Here is a 23422-nt window from a genome sequence, read left to right on the forward strand (position 1 = left end):
CCCTACTGTTCTCTGCTCTCTCCCCTGTATGTCCCTGGAATTCAAATGATACCTGCCTGGCTAAGGAGAGGAAGCAGTGCCCCTGTTGCTGACATGTTGGTGGCAGGCAGCAGTGAGTTTTGTCCTCTGAGTGTTTCCACCACCACACTGCATTATGTCTCAGGAGTGATTGGTGCTGGGAGGGACAGGGCCTCTCTCCTTCAAATGGCCTACAAGGAGGATGGTGATGATGTTTGGAATTGGTTATTTAGCCAGCTGAGCTGAGGTACATTACTACATACCTCTCTTTCTGGGAGTCCCTTTTAGTCTTCAGTTTTAGTTATCCTGTATTGGGGACTACTGGGCCTGGGTCTACTGCAAACCAAGCCAGGGAAACAAGCAACACCTCTAATGATGTAAATTAACTCACTTAACTTCTTGTAGTCTCAGCTACAGTGCTGCAGGGGCTGCAGCAGGGGGCGTGAGTATCACTCAACACCAAATAAACCCACTGTGCTGTTCTCCTCCTCCAGTCTTCTAATCATTATTTCATTAGAGGAAAAATGTTACCAGGCTTTAATGACTCTGCCTTGTTTAAAATGTGACGGACTGGTCTGTGCCAGTGATAAAACGTCTGATTACTTCAATAAATACTGCTACACACTAAACCCTAAAGAATGGAGCTTAATAATTGGACCAATAACTTTTGCTGAAGTTTCCTATTTTCCTATCCATTTATATGCTAAGCATGTCCCGCAGGGTCCCTCCCCTCCTCTTTAATTTCTGCTATCCTTTTTTTAATCCATTTTCTTTTTATCTCAGATAAGTTATTTGAATGCCTCTACATCTTATTTCAATCTTAGACCAAAGAGTGTGTGCGACATCAATTATTTAATGGAAAACAAGCAGTAAAATATACCAATATTGATTAAACAGTCACTGCACCTGCAAGATTATGTTTTAATTTAGTAAACACATAGTGTGGATAGGATAGGAAGCACAGGGAGAGGAGGTAGAGAGCAGGTAAACAGTTCTTCTATAAATTGCAGTATGATGAGGGATGGGGAAGTGAGAAGGACTAGTCCGGCTAAACCAGTCAATAGGCCAACTGCAACACTGGGCCATCTCTAAAAGCCTCTCATGGAGAATCTGTTTTTGATGACAGGTTATTTAGAGGTTAGTGGGCACCCAAGGCAGAGTCATAAACATTCTAAATGACACTATGTAGTCCAGCCTAATAGTGTCAGCGGGGGGTTTACACTATCACATCCTCCACTGTTGCTGCCTGCCTGCCACCAACAGGGCTGCATGAACAGCTAGTAAACCAGAGGGAGTTTACACTATCACATTCTCCACTGTTGCTGCCTGCCTGCCATCAACAGGGCTGCATGAACAGCTAGTAACCAGAGGGAGTTTACACTATCACATTCTCCACTGTTGCTGCCTGCCTGCCACCAACAGGGCTGCATGAACAGCTAGTAAACCAGACCTGGGTTCAAATAGCATGTGTCTGGTTCAGTGGAACCAATGGACTCAAGCAAACTCTTACAATACAGCAATTAACCCTTGTGTGGTCTTCATGTTTTCCTTATTCAGGCAATGTTCGCGGGTCAACATTATCAGGTTTTTACAACAATACAACCATAACAATGTTTGTAAAAATACTTCATACTTAGATGTTGACTTCAATTACAAGGAATATAGTCAGCATACATGGTTAATATTTGCCATTTATCTCTTCTAGATCACATTTATCAATAAAAGTGCTATTTGTTATTTTTTTAATAAAATGTATAAAATGCAATTATAATCAAGACATGGGTGGAATAAATCATGTTTCTCTTGAACAAATATAAAAGGTTTTCATCACTATTGATGTTTATTGCTTTGAAGTGAACAAATTGGAAGGACATATTTTACATGCAGTATTTTATGGAAATGATAAATGAGCCCCATTGAACAGAAATGAAGGCTGGACTACACCACATGGTGGACAGAGTTTTACTGTGTCTGTGTTGTAAATGTAATTCTGGCACTTGATGCACGTATACTGTCTTTCTGTCCTTTTTGGGGCCACACACATGGCAGTCCTTCTTCTTGTTGCTGAACACTGCAGTCTAGAAGGATAAAAACACTTAGTTCAGGAATTGTATTACTAACACCTCACTCACATATATAGTTACAGCAGGCCAAGGTAAGAGAGTTTTTTTCCCACCTTTATTGAGAACAAGTTATCATTTACAACTGCGACCAGGCCAAGATAAAGCAAAGCAGTGCGACAATAAAACAACACAGAGTTAAATGTGGAATAAACAAAAGTACAGTCAATAACACACTAGAAAAATCAACAGTTGAAGTCAGAAGTTTACATACACTTAGGTTGGAGTCATTAAAACTCGTTTTTCAACCACTCCACACATTTCTTGTTAACAAACTATAGTTTTTGCAAGTCGGTTAGGACATCTACTTTGTGCATGACACAAGTAATTTTTTCAACAATTGTTTACAGACAGATTATTTCACTTATAATTCACTGTATCACAATTCCAGTGGGTCAGAAGTTTGCATACACAAAGTTGACTGTGCCTTTAAACAGCTTGGAAAATTCCAGAAAATTATGTCATGGCTTTAGAAGCTTCTGATAGGCTAATTGACATCATCTGAGTCAATTGGAGTTGTACCTGTGGATGTATTTCTAGGCCTACCTTCAAACTCAGTGCCTCTTTGCTCAAAATACTTCAGAAAAACAATTGTAGATCACCACAAGTCTGGTTCATCCTTGGGAGCAATTTCCAAAAGCCAGAAGGTACACCGTTCATCTGTACAAACAATGGTACGGAAGTATAAACACCATGGGACCATGCAGCCGTCATACCGCTCAGGAATGAGACGCATTCTGTCTCCTAGAGAAGAACGTACTTTGGTGCAAAAAGTGCAAATCAATCCCAGAACAACAGCAAAAGTATCTATATCCACAGTAAAATGAGTCTTATATCGACATAACCTCAAATGCCACTCAGCAAGGAAGAAGCCACTGCTCCAAAACCGCCATAAAAAAAACAGACCACGGTTTGCAACTGCACATGGGGACAAAGATCGTACTTTTTGGAGAAATGTCCTCTGGTCTGATGAAACAAAAATAGAACCGTTTGGCCATAGTGACCATCGCTATGTCGCAAATGGGTCTTCCAAATGGACAATGACCCCAAGCATACTTCCAAAGTTGTGGCAAAATGGCTTAAGGGCAACAAAGTCAAGGTATTGGAGTGGCCATCACAAAGCCCTGACCTCAATCCTATTGACCATTTGTGGGCAGAACTGAAAAAGCATGTGCGAGCAAGGAGGCCTACAAACCTGACTCAGTTACACCAGCTCTGTCAGAAGGAATGGGTCAAAATTCACCCAACTTATTGTGGGAAGCTTGTGGAAGGCTACCCAAAATGTTTGACCCAAGTTAAACAATTTAAAGGCAATGCTACCAAATACTAATTGAGTGCATGTAAACTTCTGACCCACTGGGAATGTGGTGAAATAAATAAAAGTTGAAATAAATCATTCTATCTACTATTCTTCTGACATTTCACATTCTTAAAATAAAGTGGTGATCCTAACGGACCTAAAACAGGGAATATTTACTAGGATTAAATGTCAGGAATTGTGAAAAACTGAGTTTAAATGTATTTGGCTGAGGTGTATTTAAACTTCCGACTTCAACTGTATATACAATGTGTGCAAATGGAGTAAGGAGGTAAGGCAATAAATAGGCCATAGTAGCGAAGTAATTACAATTTAGCAAATTAACACTGGAGTGATAGATGTGCAGATGATGATGTGCAATTAGAAATACTGGTGTGCAAAAAAGTACACAAAAAAGTAAATAAAAAAAATATGGGGATGAGGTAGGTAGTTGGATCGGCTATTTACAGATGGGCTGTGTACAGCTGCAGCGATCGGTAAGCTGCTCAGATAGCTGATGCTTAAAGTTAGTGAGGGAGATATGACTCTCCAACTTCAGTGATTTCTGCAATTCGTTCCAGTCATTGGTAGCAGAGAACTGGAAGGAAAGGCGGCCAAAGGATGTGTTGGCTTTGGGGATGACCAGTGAGATATACCTGCTGGAACGCGTGCTACGGGTGGGTGTTATGGTGACCATTGAGCTGAGATAAGGCAGAGCTTTACCTAGCAAAGACTTATAGATGACCTGGAGCCAGTGGGTCTGGTGACGAATATGTAGCGAAGGCCAGCCGAAGAGATCATACAGGTCGCAGTGGTGGGTGGTGTATGGGGCTTTGGTGACAAAACGAATGGCACTGTGATCGACTGCATCCAGTTTGATGAGTAGAGTGTTGGAGGCTATTTTGTAAATGACCCGAACACCACATGTAATGTAAATGTGTAGAGGGGTGCACAGTGTACACTCAATGAAAATGTGTTCTTTTACATGTTCTTCACATAAAATGAGCCAAGGCCAATGAGTCTCAGGTTGAAACAACTAATTAATTTGTCAGTTGTATTTTAGTAAACATTGAAAATTGGTCCCACAAACCAAACATTTTCCTTTATAGTGGTTTTAACCCAAGACTAGGTTCTACTTATTCAAACCCCATTTTGATCCACTTAGCATGACATTTGTATCACGTTTCAGGTAAGACCCAGATGCAGACAGTGTCAAAGTAACAAAAGTTTAATACTAGTACAGGGGCTGACAAAACGACAGGTCAAAGCAGGCAGGGGACAATAATCCAGTGTGGTGTGGCAAGGTACAGAACGGCAGGCAGGGTCAGGGTCAGGGTCAGGACAGGCAGAATGGTCGAAACCGGGAAAAAACTAGAAAAAAGGAACTAGAACAGACAGGAGCAAGAGGAAAAACGCTGGTAGGTTTCACAAAACAAAACGAACTGGGAACAGACAAACAGAGAACACAGGTATACATACACTGGGGATAATGGGGAAGATTGGTGACACCTGGAGGGGGGTGGAGACAAGCACAAAGACAGGTGAAACAGATCAGGGTGTGACAATATGCCTACCCTGCAGCGATCAATTCAGCCTCATGCATTCTCAATTCTATACCACTGACTACTGTCCCTATAGTTCATTTTAGCGCTGCTCAGCTGAGCATACTGAAGGTGCAGGTGAAGAGATATGCAATAATAGTTCAACTCTCCTTTTGGCCTCTTTCTCTCTTTCTGAGAAGAGAACAGTGCATTATTTCCATCTTTTGCTATGCAGAACCCAGCCTGTTATCCATGTGACCCCCAGAGCAGAGCAGTGTCCTGGGGCCAGAGGTCTGGCTGTCTGGGGAGAATACAAAATCAACTGAACTCATGCCCTTTGACTCATTACTGTATCTCTCAAACACCTACCTGGGGAAGATTTTACAGTATTGTACTGTAAATCGTGAATACATTGAAATGCACCGTTAATTTGCATCCAATGTCTGAATGGGAGGTTTGAGGGTTGCCGTCACAAAGTTCTAGTGTCGCTAGGCCGTATGTTGCAAGTTCTGTTGCCATCTCTATTTTCATGTTGAGTAAATGGGGGTAAAGATAGAGAACCTGGCAACCTGCTTAATAGAAGATCAACTAAAGTAGGTTGTACCAGGCCTATTTATTTACCAGTCCCGGGGATGATAGAATCCAGATGTTATTTACAAAATATAGTCTACAGATTATTAAAAAGAATCAGCAAATGTGCTTAATTGAAAAACTCTAAAGTTACTGGGCCAATACTGTATTAACTCGACCATGCCCGGCTCCAGGAAGACTTGCCCGAGGGGGCATTTTAAATCCATGGGGGACACAACTAGTATTGCTTTAGAGCCCTAATAAAAGGTAGATTGGTCCTACTACTGAAATGTAGCCATACACATCAATAACCGTTGTTTTATAGAATAACACAAGAAAGAGATGCTCCTCACTACTACATACAAGTGTATCTGAAATGCAGCTGTACACATCAATAACCGTTGTTTTATAGAATAACACAAGAAAGAGATGCTCCCCACTACTACATACAAGTGTATCTGAAATGCAGCCATAGCTAATGTAGTCCTACACATAATTTACGCCTAGCAACACGCACAGGTCAGATGTACAGGATGAGCACCACTGTGCTGGAAAAGATTCTTACAGCCTTCAATCATTACAACTATAGGCTACATCGATGTAAAATGTGTGACACTACACAATGAGAGTAAACTACAGTAAGAACCTACAGTAAGAACCTACAGTAAGCCAAGCAGATCACTTATCCAGGCGCGCAATATTTTCCGTGTGGGAGAGTTTCATACACAAATGCTATAGCAAGAGAGTAGGGAAGATGCGAAAAATGTGTCTGTGTCATTGAAGAGAAGCCCCACGAAGACTGGTAGCCCAAGATGCTCTCATTAAAACAGCATACACCTCATACACAATCGATTCAGGACCATGGACAGAAGGCTACAAGATGAAAGGATAACTTTAGATGAGCTGCCAATTTCAGCACCATCGGAGTGGACAGCCAGGACAACAAGAGCACTGAGCCAGAGCTCACCTCAGAGCACAACCAATTAGACTACATTGGTAATTGTCCCTATACCCATCAAATAATGCAAAGCTGTATATCTATCAATAGCAATTAGACCCACAAATGCAAGCAATGGCATTAAGAATCACAGTTAATCTAATATGCATTGAAGTAAAAAGCAAAGGACTAAACTATAGCCTACACTACATTCAAAAAGGAACCAAACCAACAGTAGGCTTCGGCCTACATGAAGGAAAAGCAATAAATAAATCATTCTGGCATGGCGGCCAGGGCTATAAAGGTTGTAGCTTACCATTTAGAAGAGCTGCAGCCTCCTTGATGATGTGTTGAAACTCATGAGAAGTTTTTTATTCCATTCTCCTTCCTGGCTAATTGTACTTGTCAGGTCCCTCTCAAATCCCAGCTGGACAAGTAACATGCAGTGTTTTCAGAATCTGGTTTCACTGAATATGTTCTTCAGGGTGGAGAACACTTTTTCACACATTGCTGAGTAACCCCAAAATGTTTAATCGTGTTTAAACGAGATCTTTGTTGGCTATACTCGGCCTTGTCTCAGGATTATAAGTTGGTGGTTGAAGATATCCCTCCAGTGGTGCGGGGGCTGTGCTTTGGCAAAGTGGGTGGGGTTATATCCTTCCTATTTGGCCCTGTCCGGGGGTATCTTCGGATGGGGCCACAGTGTCTCCTGACCGCTCCTGTCTCAGCCTCCAGTATTTATGCTGCAGTAGTTTGTGTCGGGGGGCTAGGGTCAGTTGGTTATACCTGGAGTACTTCTCCTGTCTTATCCAGTGTCCTGTGTGAATTTAAGTATGCTTTCTCTAATTCTCTCGTTCTCTCTTTCTTTCTCTCTCTGAGAACCTGAGCCCTAGGACCATACGTCAGGACTACCGGGCATGACGACTCCCTGCTGCCCCCAGTCCGCCTGGCCTTGCTGCTATTCCAGTTTCAACGGTTCTGCCTGCGGTTACGGAACCCCTACCTGTCCCAGACCTGCTGTTTTCAACTCTTAATGATCGGCTATGAAAAGCCAACAGATGTATTCCTGATTATTATTTGACCATGCTTGGCTCTCTCTAATTTTCTCCTTCTCTCTTTCTTTCTCTCGGAGGACCTGAGCCCTGGGACCATACGTTGGGACTGCCGGGCGTGGTGGCTCCTTGCTGTCCCCAGTCCGCCTGGCCTTGCTGCTGTTCTGCCTGCGGTTATGGAACCGCCACCTGTCCCAGACCTGTTGTTTTTCAACTCTTAATGATCGGCTATGAAAAGCCAACTGAACATTATTCATGATTATTATTTGACCATGCTTGTCACTTATGAACATTTTTGAACATCTTGGCATAGTTCTGTTATAATCTCCACCCGGCACAGCCAGAAGAGGACTGGCCACCCCTCATAGCCTGGTTCCTCTCTAGGTTTCTTCCTAGGTTTTGGCCTTTCTAGGGAGTTTTTCCTAGCCACCGTGCTTCTACACCTGCATTCTAGCTGTTTGGGGTTTTAGGCTGGGTCTCTGTACAGCACTTCGAGACATTAGCTGATGTACGAAGGGCTATATAAAATAAACTTGATTGATTGATTGATTAAAACGCCAACAGCACAGTCGGCATTGGTGACAAAGTCCTGCCGTATCTTTGAAGAACACTGACTGGGGTCCATTTGTTGTTGCTGGCTGTGGTTGCGATTTTACTTTGCAAGAATGTGCGAGCCACAATAAACTCTTCCTCCACCGGTTCAGTTTTGGATAGATTCAACAGGTCGTCAGGTGCTAGTGGCTGGGGTAACGGAGGTGCAGGCGCTTGTTGTGATGTTACCCTGGTGCTGCTGTGTCTTCTCAATCTTATTGGTCGGCTGGTGGCGTGGTGGGTGGGCAGGTATTATATTTGATGCTAAGCTCCTCAGCCTCAGTGGTCAGGCCAGCAGGCTGGTCGGTGAACTTGGCGTCGCTCTCGACATGGTGGTCCTCAGTTTTTTTGCTCTTGGCATTGCCCAGCCATTTGGATATCCATGTTGATCAAAGCTTAACCAACTAGCTATAATTATTCACCTTGCCGCTACCAAAACTTAACGAAACAAGTAGCTACTACCTAGCCTAAGCCTATGATTAGCTGTAGCTGTACGCAAAAGTGAACAACTTTTCCCCTCTCTGTTAGAAACAAATCCCTGCAATGAGCTTCCTAAACAAGGTAATGAATTCCAGTGCCTTATGACATTGCATGGCTTGGTGCCTAATCAGAATGCATTTGGGGATTTTGAACTACTGGCTGACTCATTAAACACATGCTTCATGTGTAAATGATGTCTGAGTGTTGGTTAGTGGCCCTGGCTATCCGTAAAATAATATAACAAGAAAACCGTGCCGTCTGGTTGGCTTAATATAAAGGATGTGAAATTATTTATACTTGTACTTTTGATACTTAAGTATATTTTAGCAATTTCATTTACTTTTGATACGTACAGTACCAGTCAAAAGTTTGGACAGACCTACTCATTCAAGGGTTTTTCATTATTTTTACTATTTCCTACATTGTAGAATAATAGTGAAGTTATCAAAACTATGAAGTAACACATATGGATCCATGTAGGAAGCAAAAGTGTTAAACAAATCAAAATATATTTTAAATTCTTCAGAGTAGCCATCCTTTGTCTTGATGACAGCTTTGAATACTCTTGGCATTCTCTCAACCAGCTTCATGAGGAATTCACCTGGAATGCATTTCAATTCAGAAACCCTTGTCTTCAGTGGGTACCAGTACCATGGTGAGTGAAACTGGGAGTTCCCTAATTCCCCTCACCTGCACACCCCTTTTTGGCTCTTGTGCTGTGGGGAGACCAATCCAAGTCTCTGAGTGCTCATTGACTCTGGGGCTGATGAATGTCTAATGGATGCCACAATAGCTTCGGAGCTTGGTATTCCCACTCAGCCTCTCTCTGTGCCCATGGATGCTAGGGCACTGGACGGCCGCTCTATAAGTCACCAATTGTACTGTGCCCATTCAATTACAGGTTTCTGGTAACCACTGTGAGACTATACAGTTCCTCCTCATTACATCTCCCCATGTTCCGGTGGTTTTTCCTGGCTTCAAAAGCACAATCCTGTGATTGACTGGACCACAAGCTCCATCCTGGGTTGGAGCCCATTTTGCCTTTTCCACTGCCTTCAAGCAGCACAGCCTTCCCCAAGTCACCTTCCTCAGAATGTTAACAAGACTGTGGATGTCTCTGCTATCCCCACAGAATACCATGACCTCCTGGGAGTGTTCAGCAAAGCATGTTCTTCTTCCCTTCCCCCGCACCGTCCTTATGATTGTGCCATTGATCTTCTCCCAGTCAAAACACCACCTCTGGGTCGATTGTATTCTCTGTCCGGACCAGAGACCAAAGCTATGGAGGAGTACATAGAGGAGTCTCTGGACACTGGCGCTGTCCGTCCGTCTGCATCTCCTGCCGGCGCAGGGTTTTTCTTTGTGGAGAAGAAGGACAAGACCCTGTGTCCATGCACTGACTACCGGGGGCTTAACGACATTACTGTCAAGAATCGATACCCTCTACCTCTCCTCTGTGTATGAACCTCTCCAGAGGGCCACCATATTCTCCAAGTTGGACCTTCGAAATGTTTACAACCTGGTTCAGATACGCGAGGACGATGAGTGGAAGACAGCCTTCAACACAGCCAGTGGACATTATGAGTACCAGGTCATGCCATTTGGACTCGCTGTTTTTCCAGGCTTTGGTAAACGATGTGCTTCGGGACATGCTAAACCGGTTTGTGTTTGTGTACCTTTACGACATCCTGTTTTTTCCCCCGATCTGCACAAGAACATGTTCTTCATGTCAGACAGGTTCTTCAGCGCCTCCTGGAGAACCAACTGTTCGTGAAAGCCGAGAAGTGTGAGTTCCCCTGCTCTACTATCACCTTTCTGGGATATGTCATTGCTGAGGGCAATGTTCAGATGGATCATGGAAAGGTGAAATCAGTGGTGGATTGGCCTCAACCAACGTCCAGGGTGCAGTTGCAACGGTTTCTTGGTTTTGCAAACTTCTACCGCCGTTTCATTCGGGACTACAGCATCCTGGCGGCCCCACTCTCGGCACTCACCTCTCCCAAGGTACCATTCAAATAGTCTCCAGCTGTCAACAAAACCTTTGTGGACCAAAGCATTGAATCACAACAGCATCCATCCTCATCCATTCGGACCCCTCGCATCAATTTTATGGTGGAAGTGGATCCTTCGGATCTTGGAGTGGGGGCCATCCTGTCCCAGCGATCTGCCCAGGACCAGAAGCGTCATCCCTGTGCCTTCCTGTCCCATCGTCTCAATCCTGCTGAAAGGAACTACTATGTTGGCAACAGAGAACTACTGGCGGTGAAGATGACGTTGGAAGAGTGGATGCTGGAAGGAGCAGAACAGCCATTCCTGGTCTGGACCGACCATAAACAAATGGAATATCTCCATACAGCCAAGCGCCTCAATTCCAGGCAGGCACAATGGGCCCTCCTGTTCACCAGATTTAACTTCACCATTTCCTACCGCCCAGGGTCAAAGAACGTGAAGCCTATACAGTTCCTCTGCCACACCCTTGATCTCTGAAACCATTCTCCCTACCTCATGCCTTGCTGTCACTGTGGATTGGGGTATTGAGACCCTGGTCTGCGAGGCACAACGCTCCCAGCTTGGACCTCATTCCTCCAGGCTGACCTGTCATCCAGGGTCCCGTCGTACACTAGCCTTCCTTCGACAACGTTTCTGGTGGCCCACAATGGTCCCTGACGTCTCTGCCTTCATCACCGCATGCACTGTGTGTGCTCAAAACAAGACTCTATGGCAAGCTCCTTCTGGTCTCCTGCAGCCACTACCGGTTCCTCATTGTCCCTGGTCTCAAATATCTCTGGACTTTGTCACTGGGCTTCATCTTCATCTGATGGGAACACTGTCATTTTGACGGTTGTCAACCGGTTCTACAAGGTCGCCCATTTCATCCCTCTCCCCAAATCACCTTCTGCCAAGGAGACGGCCCAGCTTATGGTGCAGCATGTCTTCCTGATCCATGGACTCCTGGTAGACATGGTCTCCGATCGGGGTCCTCAGTTCTCGTCTCAGTTCTGGAAGGCATTCTACACCCGTATTGGGTCGTCAGCCAGCCTGTCATCCGGATTCCATCCCCAAACTAACGGTCAGTCGGAGCGAGTCAACCAAGACCTGGAGAACACCCTAAGGTGCTTGTTCTCAACCAACCCCACTACCTGGAGCCATCAACTGGTCTGGGTGGAGTATGCCCGGAACCCCCTTCCCAGTTCTGCCATGGGACACTCCCCTTTCGAGTGCTCCATGGAGTATCAGGCTCCACTCTTCCCAAGAGCAGGAGGTCAGTGTACCCTCGGTCCAGATGTTTGTCCGCCGCTGTCAACGTACCTGAAAAAGAGCCAGGGAGGCTATTCTCAAGACCAACTCCAGGTATCGCCGACAAGCAGACCTTCGCCGGACCCCAGCTCCCCGCTACCGCATTGGGTAGAGTCCCGCAAACTGTCCCCTCGTTTCATTGGTCCTTTTCCCATCTCCAGAGTCCTGAGTTCCACTGCTGTTCGTCTCTTGATATCTCGTATCCTTCGTATTCACCCTACGTTCCATGTGTCTAGAATTAAACTCATGTCTCACAGGTCTTTGTCTTCTGTCTCCAGGCCCATCCCCACCCTCTCCGTTTCATTGATGGCCATCCGGCATACACGGTGAGCTGTCTCCTGGGTGTTTGACCACAGGGCAGGGGTTTCCAGTACCTGGTTGACTGGGAGGGTTATGGCCCGGAGGAGAGGTGCTGGGTTCCTGCTAGAGACATCCTGGATCCAGCCCTCATTGCCGACTTCCACTGCTGACAGCCCAGTCAACCAGGTTTGCGCCCAGGTAGGATGCCAGGTGGCGGCCCTAGAGGGGGGGAGATACTGTCACACCCTGATCTGTTTCACCTGTCCTCGTAATTGTCTTCCAGGTGTTGCTTGTTTCCCCCAGTGTATTTATCCCTGTGTTTCCTGTCTGTCTCTGCCAGTTCGTCTTGTATGTCCAAGCCTACCAGCGTTTTTTCCCGTTTCCCTGCTTTGTCTTTTCTCCTTTTTCTAGTCCTTCCGATTTTGACCCTTGCCTGTTCTGGACTCTTTACCATCCTGCCTGACCATTCTGCCTGCCCTGACCTCGAGCCTGTCTGCCGCTCTGTACCTCCGGGACTCTGATCTGGTTATGACCTTTTGCCTGTCCACGACCATTCTCTTGCCTACTCCCTTTGGATTTATTAAACATCTTAAACTCCAACCATCTGCTTACTTTGCCTTTTGCATTTGGGTCTCACCTAGTGACATTATACTTAATGCGTTTGAGCCAGTCAGTTGTGTTGTGACAGGGTAGAGGTGGTATACAGAAGACATCCCTATTTGGTAAAAGACCAAGTCCCTATTATGGCAAGAACAGCTCAAATAAGCAAAGATAAATGAACATCCATCATTACGTTAGACATGAAGGTCAGTCAATCCAGAAAATGTCAAGAACTTTGAAAGTTTCTTCAAGTGCAGTCGCAAAAACCATCAAGCGCTATGATGAAACTGGCGATCATGAGGACCGCCACAGGAAAGGAAGAGCCAGTTACCTCTGCTGCAGAGGATACATTCATTAGGGTTATCTGCACCTCAGATTGCAGCCCAAATAAATGCAGCCCAAATAAATGCTTCAGAGTTACAAGTAACAGACATCTCAACATCAACTGCTCAGAGGAGACTGCGTAAATCAGGCTTTGATGGTGGAATTGCTGCAAAGAAACCACTACTAAAGGACACAAATAATAAGAAGAGACTTGCTCACGCCAAGAAACACGATCAATGGACATTAGACCGATGAAAATCTGTCCTTTGGTCTGATGAGTCCAAATTTGAGATTTTTGGTTCAAACCGCCGTGCCTTTGTGATACGCAGAGTAGGTGAATTGGGTGATCTCTGCATGTGTGGTTCCCACCGTGAAGCATGGAGGAATAGGTGTGATGGTGCTTTGCTGGTGAAACTGGGATTTATTGAGAAGGCCCACTTAATCAGCATGGCTACCACAGCATTCTGCAGTCACACGCCATCCAATCTGGTTTGCCCTTAGTGGGACTATGATTTGTTTTTCAACAGGACAATGACTCAAAACATACCTGCAGGCTGTGTAAGGGCTATTTGACCAAGGAGGAGAGCGATAGAGTGCTACATCAGATGACCTGGCCTCCACAATCACCCGACCTCAACCCAATTGAGATGGTTTGGGATGAGTTGGACCGCAGAGTGAAGAAAAAGCAGCCAACAAGTGCTTAGCATATGTTGGAACTCCTTCAAGACTGTTGGAAAAGCATTTCAGGTGAAGCTGGTTGAGAGAATGCCAAGAGTGTGCAAGCTGTCATCAAGGCAAAGGGTGGCTACCTTGAAGAATCTAAAATCTAAAATATTTTGATTTGTTTGACACTTTTTTGGTTACTACATGATTCCATATGTGTTGTTTCATAGTTTTGATGTCTTCATTATTACTTTACAGTGTAGAAAATAGCAAAAATATAGAAAAAGTTGAAGTTGAAAGTTTACATACACCTTTAAATACATTTAAATTCAGTTTTTCACAATTCCTGACATTTAATTCTAGTAAAAATGCCCTGTTTTAGGTCAGTTAGGATCACCACTTTATTTTATTAATGTGGAATGTCAGAATAATAGTCGAGAGAATGATTTATTTCAGCTATTATTTCTTTCATCACATTCCCAGTGGGTCAGAAGTTTACATACACTCAATTAGTTTGATTAAACCGTTTCCATACTTTGCAAGAAGAACGATTTCCCTATTCATTCTGAAAATGCAGAAAATCGCTTTTGACCTTACACCGGTTAAAATAAACAGAGTAAAGTGTTTACATGACTATTACATGATCAGCCTACTGCCATAATCAGTTAAATATCGAGTTATTAGTGTGCATGTAAACATACTCAATGTTGCAAGTTCTCTAGCGGGCTGAACCCAGTCGATACAAGGTTGCAAGTTCATTAGCACAACTCAAGACAGACAGAGTGGCAGACAGGCGGAGTAGAGATGAATGCGATTTGAAAGAACCTGAACCAACTGTCACTGGTTTAAACCATGACAGAGAGGTGGTGGTGTTCCTTTAATTTGGAATAAATTATTGTGTAATGAAACCATGAAAAGTAGTCCACCTAACCTGAGATATGGCGTTTATTTTTTTTTATGTAAACCCTATGTAATCATTATGGTACACTGAAAGTGTTATAAAACAAAATAGAAGTACTCTGAAACACCCAACGTAGTTCCTCAATCTGAATGTTGGAGTTTTTAAGAGAGTGTTGTGAAAACACTTTTTGGGGTTACAGTGCATGTAAAACGCAGCATCAAAACAGACTGTTTCTCTCAGACAATCAAATGGTTGAGAAATGCAAATGGTTTCTAGACTAAATATTGATTCATGCCTATGGAGAATATTTTTTGTGGAATTCCGCCTTAATTTTTTTGTTTTCATTGTTTTATTTAGAAAGATTAGAAACAGGAGGAGACAGAGAAGGAGTAAATGTGGAACATGCGGAAGTGGGAATTGAACCCCCGACTTCTGGGGCACCCAGATGGTAAATTTAATTGAAATTGAATTAGAATTTTACACACTCAACCACACAGAATTTATTGTGGGGTTCAATTAAATTGACAAAAAAAAATATTCTTCATAAAAATGAATGCAAGCCGTTTCAATGATTTGTTAATTTATATTCTATGAGAATTATCAAAGATCAAGAAAATTGACAGGTTAAAATCACTGGAAGTCTGGTTTTAGTGATTAGTGATCATTGTACTTGCCAAGTGGCTCTGTTTTTAGAGGATTGTGGGTAATTCAACACTTCTAGACTTCTTTTACAGGATGTTGTATGCATGTTTGTTGCTACTAGTGTTGGTGTTACAAAGCACATAATATTAACAGTGTAGGATAATGGTTAAATTAGAGACGCCCCCAAGGTTTGACTTTTGTTGCATTTAGGGGAGCTCATGTCTCACTCGGGGGGTCTGTCCCCTCTGCCCCCTGTAATTTGCACACTGGCCTAAATGTAGTATAATTTTGATAGGCAGCAATGAGGAGATTCTTCATCTTTCCCCTACGGGGGGATGCTCCGAGTCGATTTTCACACAATAATTAGGAATTCCCCTCAAACACACCCACAAATTGGGGAAAACAAACATTATTTCAAGGCCATCAGACTGTTAAACAGCAATCACTAACTCAGAGAGGCTGCTGCCTACATTGAGACCCAATCACTAACTCAGAGAGGCTGCTGCCTACATGGAGACCCAATCACTAACTCAGAGAGGCTGCTGCCTACATGGAGACCCAATCACTGGACACTTTAATAAATGGATCACTAGTCACTTTAAACAATGCCACTTTAAATAATGTTTACATATCTTACATTACTCATATCAAAACAGTATTTTATACCATCTACTGCACCTTGCCTATGCCGCTTGGCCGTCACTCATCCTTTTACTTATATGTACATATTCTCATTCACCTCTTCAGATGTGTGTGTATTAGGTAGTTGTTGGGGAATTGTTAGATTACTTGTTAGATATTCCTGCACTGTCGGAACTAAAAGCACAAGCATTACGCTACACTCGCATTAACATCTGCTAACCATGTGTATGTGACTAATAAAATTTGATTTGATTTATTTCCCATTGACCCCCATTATAAAAGAGCCAACTTCGTAGTTGATATTTTGTTATACAGAAACAACAAAACATGCCAAAAAGCTGCTGTGTACATGTCACCAGGTCAAAATCCTGACCTGCGGTTCACAATACTCCTACGTAGCGAAATAGGGCCTGCGAGAAGAGCCCTGTGGCTTCAGGCTATTCGAAGTGGGATAGTGGGAAATGTGGTGACCTGGTGTCCAAGTAGGATACATGTAGGTATGATTGTGGAAAACATTTCAACACAGGTAAGACATTTAACTTGTTTAGTATTGTACATGTGTTACTCCACTCACTACTTGTAGCTGTACAGTCCGTTTGCTGGTCTTGGCTAGCTTAATGTTCCAGTCGGTAGCTAGGTACCACTCACTAACTCACGTTGCATCTAGTATGGGCATGAAAATGGGCATGACGGAAGCCCTACTATATTACGTTTTCTAAGTAGTGAGAACGCTCGGGAGCAGACAATGTTGAAAAGTCATATTTAGACATGTTGTACTTTTCTTAAATGTGGTTTTGTAATTGACTAAAAGAAGCAGAGATCAAGAATTGCGTTTGAAAAAGGTGATTGTTTTGCTGTGAGGCAATGGGGTAACCTAGGTAATCACAGGTTGTTTGCCACACAGGCGGGCAGGGCCGCAATGTTCTATCTAATACCATTTCTATGGCGTTTCCATCGTTTTGGACTCTGTTTGTATTCAGTCATTGTGTTTCGAGATTATTTAATAATAACTGCACTCCAAATGCAGTGTGTGTCAAATGCAGAAATGTGCAATATAGATTAATTACTAAGTAGGTAATTACAGTCACTCAATTGGATTGCCTATTTTCATCATCAGCAGCTCCATAAATGATATTAACAAATTACGCAGTGTGCGTGTGTGCATATTTTAAAATATACACTGAAAAAACATTTCTTAATGGACTCTGTTAATGGATTTTGAATTATTTTTCTTTAAATGTCTCTCAAGAGAGTCCATGGGATGTGGTTGGTTGTGCAGGGAAGTATTGTGGCTAAACTGGTAACCGTCATATTAGACCTGTGTTTGCTCAGTGACATGGGAGATTTATGAGTGAGTGAAGTGATGCTGTATCACACCTGTACTGCATGGTGAGTCACTCAGTATTCAGCTGGCCTAGCTGCACGTGAGAGGCAGGATAAACAAAACCCACTCCATCATAATGAACACGGTCACTGTGGATGGTACAGGCCTTCGTAATGAATAATCATAGCATGCAGAAACCCACTGGAATGTAGGAAGAGGAAACATTTGAGAAAAAACAGGTGGATGTCATGAATTATACATCTGGAAACATGCCAGTGTGTTCTTCAAATGAAAAGACTCTTTGTGAATCCATCCAGAGTTGCCTGACTGGCAGATGCATGAGTGTGTGTTAAAGGAAAGATTGCTGAATTAGGTTGCTGTTAAGACATTCTGATTGGTTTCATCCTTCCAAGTAAAAGTCCCAATATTACAGACCACTTTTGTCAGGACCCGGTTACGAACTCGGGTCTCTGGTCTCTCTCTGTTCTGTATCAGCTAAAATATGTCTTAGCACTTATACAGTGCACAAGCTTTTAACCCCTTTTCCACTCCTTCTGACTTACCCCTACTAGCTAACCACTAGCAACCTTGTAACACATCACTTATTAGCAGTTCAGCACATCAGCATTTCTCGTACTATTACACACACTCAAGATAAACCTTTACCATCATAGTAGACATTAGACGTCTATAACCAAACTGGCTAAAACTCTATTGTTGGCCGATGGTAGCTATAGCTAATCACATGCTAACCTGAGTGCTAACGTTACTAGCAGCAGTAACAGTAAATCCAGGTATAATGGCCTATAAAGATCAAGCAGTTAAGCATTAATAAAGACATACCTTGAAATAAACAATGATATTAATCGATTGGAATTTGACCATTAATTTCTGCAAAACGTGCAATGTTGATGGAGTTGTTCTAGCTTGCTTGCTAACTAGCTAACTTATACCATCCCCAAACACCATGCTAGATCCGAGTGGGCCAGTTCGTCGTTTTGCATGCCCCAGTGCACTTAAATAGCTGGCTATCTTAGTTTAAAAAAAATCATCTACTAGCACCATAACATGACAAAACTCTTTGGGCCCTTTAGTACTTACTTACCCGTTTCGCCTCCATGGCATCACCGAAGCCACCTGCAGGCTGTTACGCTCTTGAAGTCAAAACTGCAATGTATTGTTGGCATAGGAGTTTTTGCTAAATGTAATACAAATTGCGAAAATAGAAGTGTATAATTTTTTATTTTTTTAAATGCACTTTGTATAAATACCTTTGAAATGGAATATAATCAGACTACATTGCTAGATTTGTGTAATATATATTGTGCAACATTGTGCAAAAAGAAGGCTAGCTAACTGCTGTTTGTTTTATGTGGACTCCCATTTTACTACTCATTTTTTGTTTTCATTTTGTACTAGGCCTACTTTCATTAGTATGATGCTTTTTGAACACTGGCCTATGAACACTGGCCTATGCCATTTGTTTAAGGAGGAGTCTGGTATTGAAATGAAGTAATATACAGTTTCTAGGAACATACAGTGCATTTGGAAAGTATTGAGACCCCTTGACTTTTTTCACACTTTGTTACATTAAGGCATTGTTTTCCCCCTCATCAATCTACACACAATACCCCACAGCATCAATCTACACACAATACCCCACAGCATCAATCTACACACAATACCCCACAACATCAATCTACACACAATACCCCACAACATCAATCTACACACAATACCCCACAACATCAATCTACACACAATACCCCACAACATCAATCTACACACAATACCCCACAACATCAATCTACACACAATACCCCACAACATCAATCTACACACAATACCCCACAACATCAATCTACACACAATACCCCACAACATCAATCTACACACAATACCCCACAACATCAATCTACACACAATACCCCACAACATCAATCTACACACAATACCCCACAACATCAATCTACACACAATACCCCACAACATCAATCTACACACAATACCCCACAACATCAATCTACACACAATACCCCACAACATCAATCTACACACAATACCCCACAACATCAATCTACACACAATACCCCACAACATCAATCTACACACAATACCCCACAACATCAATCTACACACAATACCCCACAACATCAATCTACACACAATACCCCACAACACCCCACAATCAATCTACACACAACAAGACCCTTTACTCAGTACGTTGTTGAAGCACTTTGGCAGCGATTACAGCATTGAGTCTTCTTCGGTTTGGCACACCTGTATTTGGGGAGTTTCTCCCATTCTTCTCTGCAGATCCTCTCTAGCTCTGTCAGGTTGGAGGGGGAGAAATGCTGCAGATCGATTTTCAGGACTCTCCAGAGTTCAAGTCCAGGCTCTGGCTGTGCTGCTCAAGGATATTGAGACTTGCCCTGAAACCACTCCTGTGTTGTCTTGGCTGTGTGCTTAGGGTCGTTGTCCTGTTTGAAGGGGAACCTTCACCCCAGTCTCAGATTCTGAGGGCTTAGGAGCAGGTTTCATCAAGGATCTCTCTTTACTTTGCTCTTTCCCTCAATCCTGACCAGTCTCCCAGTCCCTGCTGATGAAAAACATCCCCACAGTATGACGCTACCACCACCATGCTTCACCAAAGGGATGGTGCCAGGTTTCCTCCAGATGTGCCATTCAGGCCAAAGAGTTCAATCTTGGTTTCATCAAACCAGAAAATCTTGTTTCTGATGGTCTGAGAGTCCTTTAGGTGCCTTTTGGCAAACTCCAAGCAGGCTGTCATCTGCCTTTTACTGAGGAGTGGCTTCCGTCTGGCCTCTCTACCATAAAGACCTGATTGGTGAAGGTCTGCAGAGATGTGTGTCCTTCTGGAAGGTTATCCCATCTCCACAGAGGAACTCTGGATCTCTGTCAGAGTGACCATCGAGTTCTTGGTCACCTCCCTGACCAAGGCCCTTCTCCCCCAATTTCTCAGTTTGGCTGGGCGGCCAGCTCTAGGAAGAGAGCGGTGGTTCCAAGCTTCTTCCATTTAAGAGTGATGGAGGCCACTGTGTTCTTAGGGACCTTCAATGCTGCAGAAATGTTTTGGTACCCTTCCCCAGATCTGTGCCTCTACACAATTCTGTCTCAGAGCTTGACGGTCAATTCCTTCGCCTCATGGCTTGGTTTTTGCTGTGGGACCTTATATAGATAGGTGATCAATGGAAACATGATGCAGCTGACCTCAATTTTGAGTCGCATAGCAAAGGGTCTGAATACTTATGTTAATACGTTTTATATACACTGCTCAAAAAAATAAAGGGAACACTTAAACAACACGATGTAACTCCAAGTCAATCACACTTCTGTGAAATCAAACTGTCCACTTAGGAAGCAACAACCCAGCAGCAGGACCGCTACCTCCGCCTTTGTGCAAGGAGGAGCAGGTGGAGCACTGCCAGAGCCCTGTAAAATGACCTCCAGCAGGCCACAAATGTGCATGTGTCTGCTCAAACGGTCAGAAACAGACTCCATGAGGGTGGTATGAGGGCCCGACGTTCACAGGTGGGGGTTGTGCTTACAGCCCAACACCGTGCAGGACGTTTGGCATTTGCCAGAGAACACCAAGATTGGCAAATTCGCCACTGGCGCCCTGTGCTCTTCACAGATGAAAGCAGGTTCACACTGAGCACATGTGCACATGTGACAGAGTCTGGAGACGCCGTGGAGAACGTTCTGCTGCCTGCAACATCCTCCAGCATGACCGGTTTGGCGGTGGGTCAGTCATGGTGTGGGGTGGCATTTCTTTGGGGGGCCGCATAGCCCTCCATGTGCTTGCCAGAGGTAGCCTGACTGCCATTATGTACCGAGATGAGATCCTCAGACCCCTTGTGAGACCATATGCTGGTGCGGTTGGCCCTGGGTTCCTCCTAATGCAAGACAATGCTAGACCTCATGTGGCTGGAGTGTGTCAGCAGTTCCTGCAAGAGGAAGGCATTGATGCTATGGACTGGCCCACCCGTTCCCCAGACCTGAATCGAATTGAGGACATCTGGGACATCATGTCTCGCTCCATCCACCAACGCCATGTTGCACCACAGACTGTCCAGGAGTTGGCGGATGCTTTAGTTCAGGTCTGGGAGCAGATCCCTCAGGAGACCATCCGCCACCTCATCAGGAGCATGCCCAGGCGTTGTAGGGAGGTCATACAAGCACGTGGAGGCCTGTATGAGGACGTTACATCAAAGTTGGATCAGCCTGTAGTGTGGTTTTCCACTTTAATTTTGAGTGTGACTCCAAATCCAGACCTCCATGGGTTGATACATTTGATTTACATTGATAATTTTTGTGTGATTATGTTGTCAGCACATTCAACTATGTAATGAAAAAAGTATTTAATAAGAATATTTAATTCATTCAGATCTAGGATGTGTTATTTTAGTGTTCCCTTTATTTTTTGGAGCAGTGTATATATATGGAGCATTTTTATCTATGAATTAGATTGGAGGATAAACACACACGTAGCCGATGTGAAATGGCTAGCTATTTAGCTGTGTGCGCTAGTAGCGTTCAATCGGTGACGTCACTTGAAGTAGCTCTTTCCCTTGCTCTGTAAGGGCCGCGACTTTTGTGGAGTAATAGGTAACAATGCTTTGTGGATTGTAGAGGTGGGAGCAGAGCATCAGGCTGTGAAACCAGGCCTTCTAACTTGCCCTGTTAAATAAAGGTTCAATAAAAAATAAAGAAATCTGTATCAGCATCTCTGCCTTCTGACATCCCTTCTTGGCTCTGGCTCTGGTAGTAAACCACCCATACAAGGCTTCAGTACTGGAGCTGTGAGGATGCTTCCATTGAAAAACAGGACCGACTAGATAGTCCATCCCCAATGTTTTTCAAGCTGCGTGTTGTCATACAAAAGACAAAGCTCATTGCTGCCTGCAAACAACCTGCTAACAGCAAAGGCATTTTGTGCTATCCTTGGCTTTGTGGGTGTAATTTGATAAAGACATTCCCATAGCACTCAATCCCCATTTGTTTGTGCTAGGCTACTTTAATAATACAAACACATACAAATGTTTTACTAGGTTTTCCCAATAGATATTTTCTCTGTCGTTAAGTTGAGAAAATATTGTAGCCCTGAGGTTTTTATGTAGCTTTTTTATTTCAAAATATGATTCAGCATGTCCAAGGTCATCTGACATTTAATAGTATTGGTTATTTCATCTAGTTTGTAACTGCCTGATGCAATGAAACACATTACTGGGTATAGGCTACTGTGGATCAGTGAATCATGATGAACATAAAAATGGATGCAATTGGCAAATTACTTTGACCTTAAATGAATGCAATAGATTATTTGAACTGTTGTGAATTATAGTTACTGCGGGACGGGGAGTGCAGTGAGAGGTGTGTCGGCCAGTGCACGATTAACACCTCACTATCACTACCTTGGGGTATTATATACCCTGGTTAGTGTACCTCCAACAATGGTATAGGGTTATTTGTGTGTTTGAGCTGTTTGCTCTGTGATGGTGTGTGTGTGTACGGTATACATTTGACTAAGGCTAACACAAGGGAGTGGAGCTGAGGAGAGGCTACAGGGGTCAGGCTGCACAGATCCAGTCAAGCAGACCCCCCCCCCCCCCCCCCCCCCCCTCCCTGATGATATTGGTGTCCTGGGATTGGAACCCAGTCATATTGTGGTTGTTATGCACACTCTGTGATCAGGGCAGGGGTCTGTCTGTCTGTCTGTCTGTCTGTCTTTCTGTCTTCGTTCTCCTCAGCCCGCCCTTGACAGATTGTATGGATATTGGCTGCCTGCTTAAAAAATAACACTGAACACCTCCCATCAGATTGATAAAAGAGGTTTGGTGGAAAGGTGTCTCTCTTCTCCTCTGCTGGCTGTTTACATCTCAGACGCAGTCTCAGGGATGATCATGTATTCACTGGGGATTTGGGGAGATGTGGGATGTAAGTGCTCCCACAGGAAATAAGGGTCACCTCTTTAATCTTTGGTGCAGGGGAGCTCTCTCTCTCTCTCTCTCTCTCTCTCTCTCTCTCTCTCTCTCTCTCTCTCTCTCTCTCTCTCTCTCTCTCTCTCTCTCTCTCTCTCTCTCTCTCTCTCTCTCTCTCTCT

General features: G+C 43.7%; 1 long non-coding RNA gene across 1 annotated transcript; it reads right to left on the reverse strand.

The window, feature by feature from the left end:
• Positions 1-1832: 1832 nt before the first annotated feature.
• Positions 1833-18573, reverse strand: LOC129851410 (uncharacterized). The gene is made up of 2 exons (XR_008758969.1): positions 18405-18573; positions 1833-2096 (listed from the first exon to the last, which is right to left on the reverse strand). It is a non-coding gene; the product is annotated as an uncharacterized LOC129851410 (long non-coding RNA).
• Positions 18574-23422: the final 4849 nt, after the last annotated feature.

The sequence above is a fragment of the Salvelinus fontinalis genome, chromosome 3, assembly GCF_029448725.1.
Source record: "Salvelinus fontinalis isolate EN_2023a chromosome 3, ASM2944872v1, whole genome shotgun sequence".
NCBI classification, from domain to species: Eukaryota; Metazoa; Chordata; class Actinopteri; order Salmoniformes; family Salmonidae; genus Salvelinus; species Salvelinus fontinalis.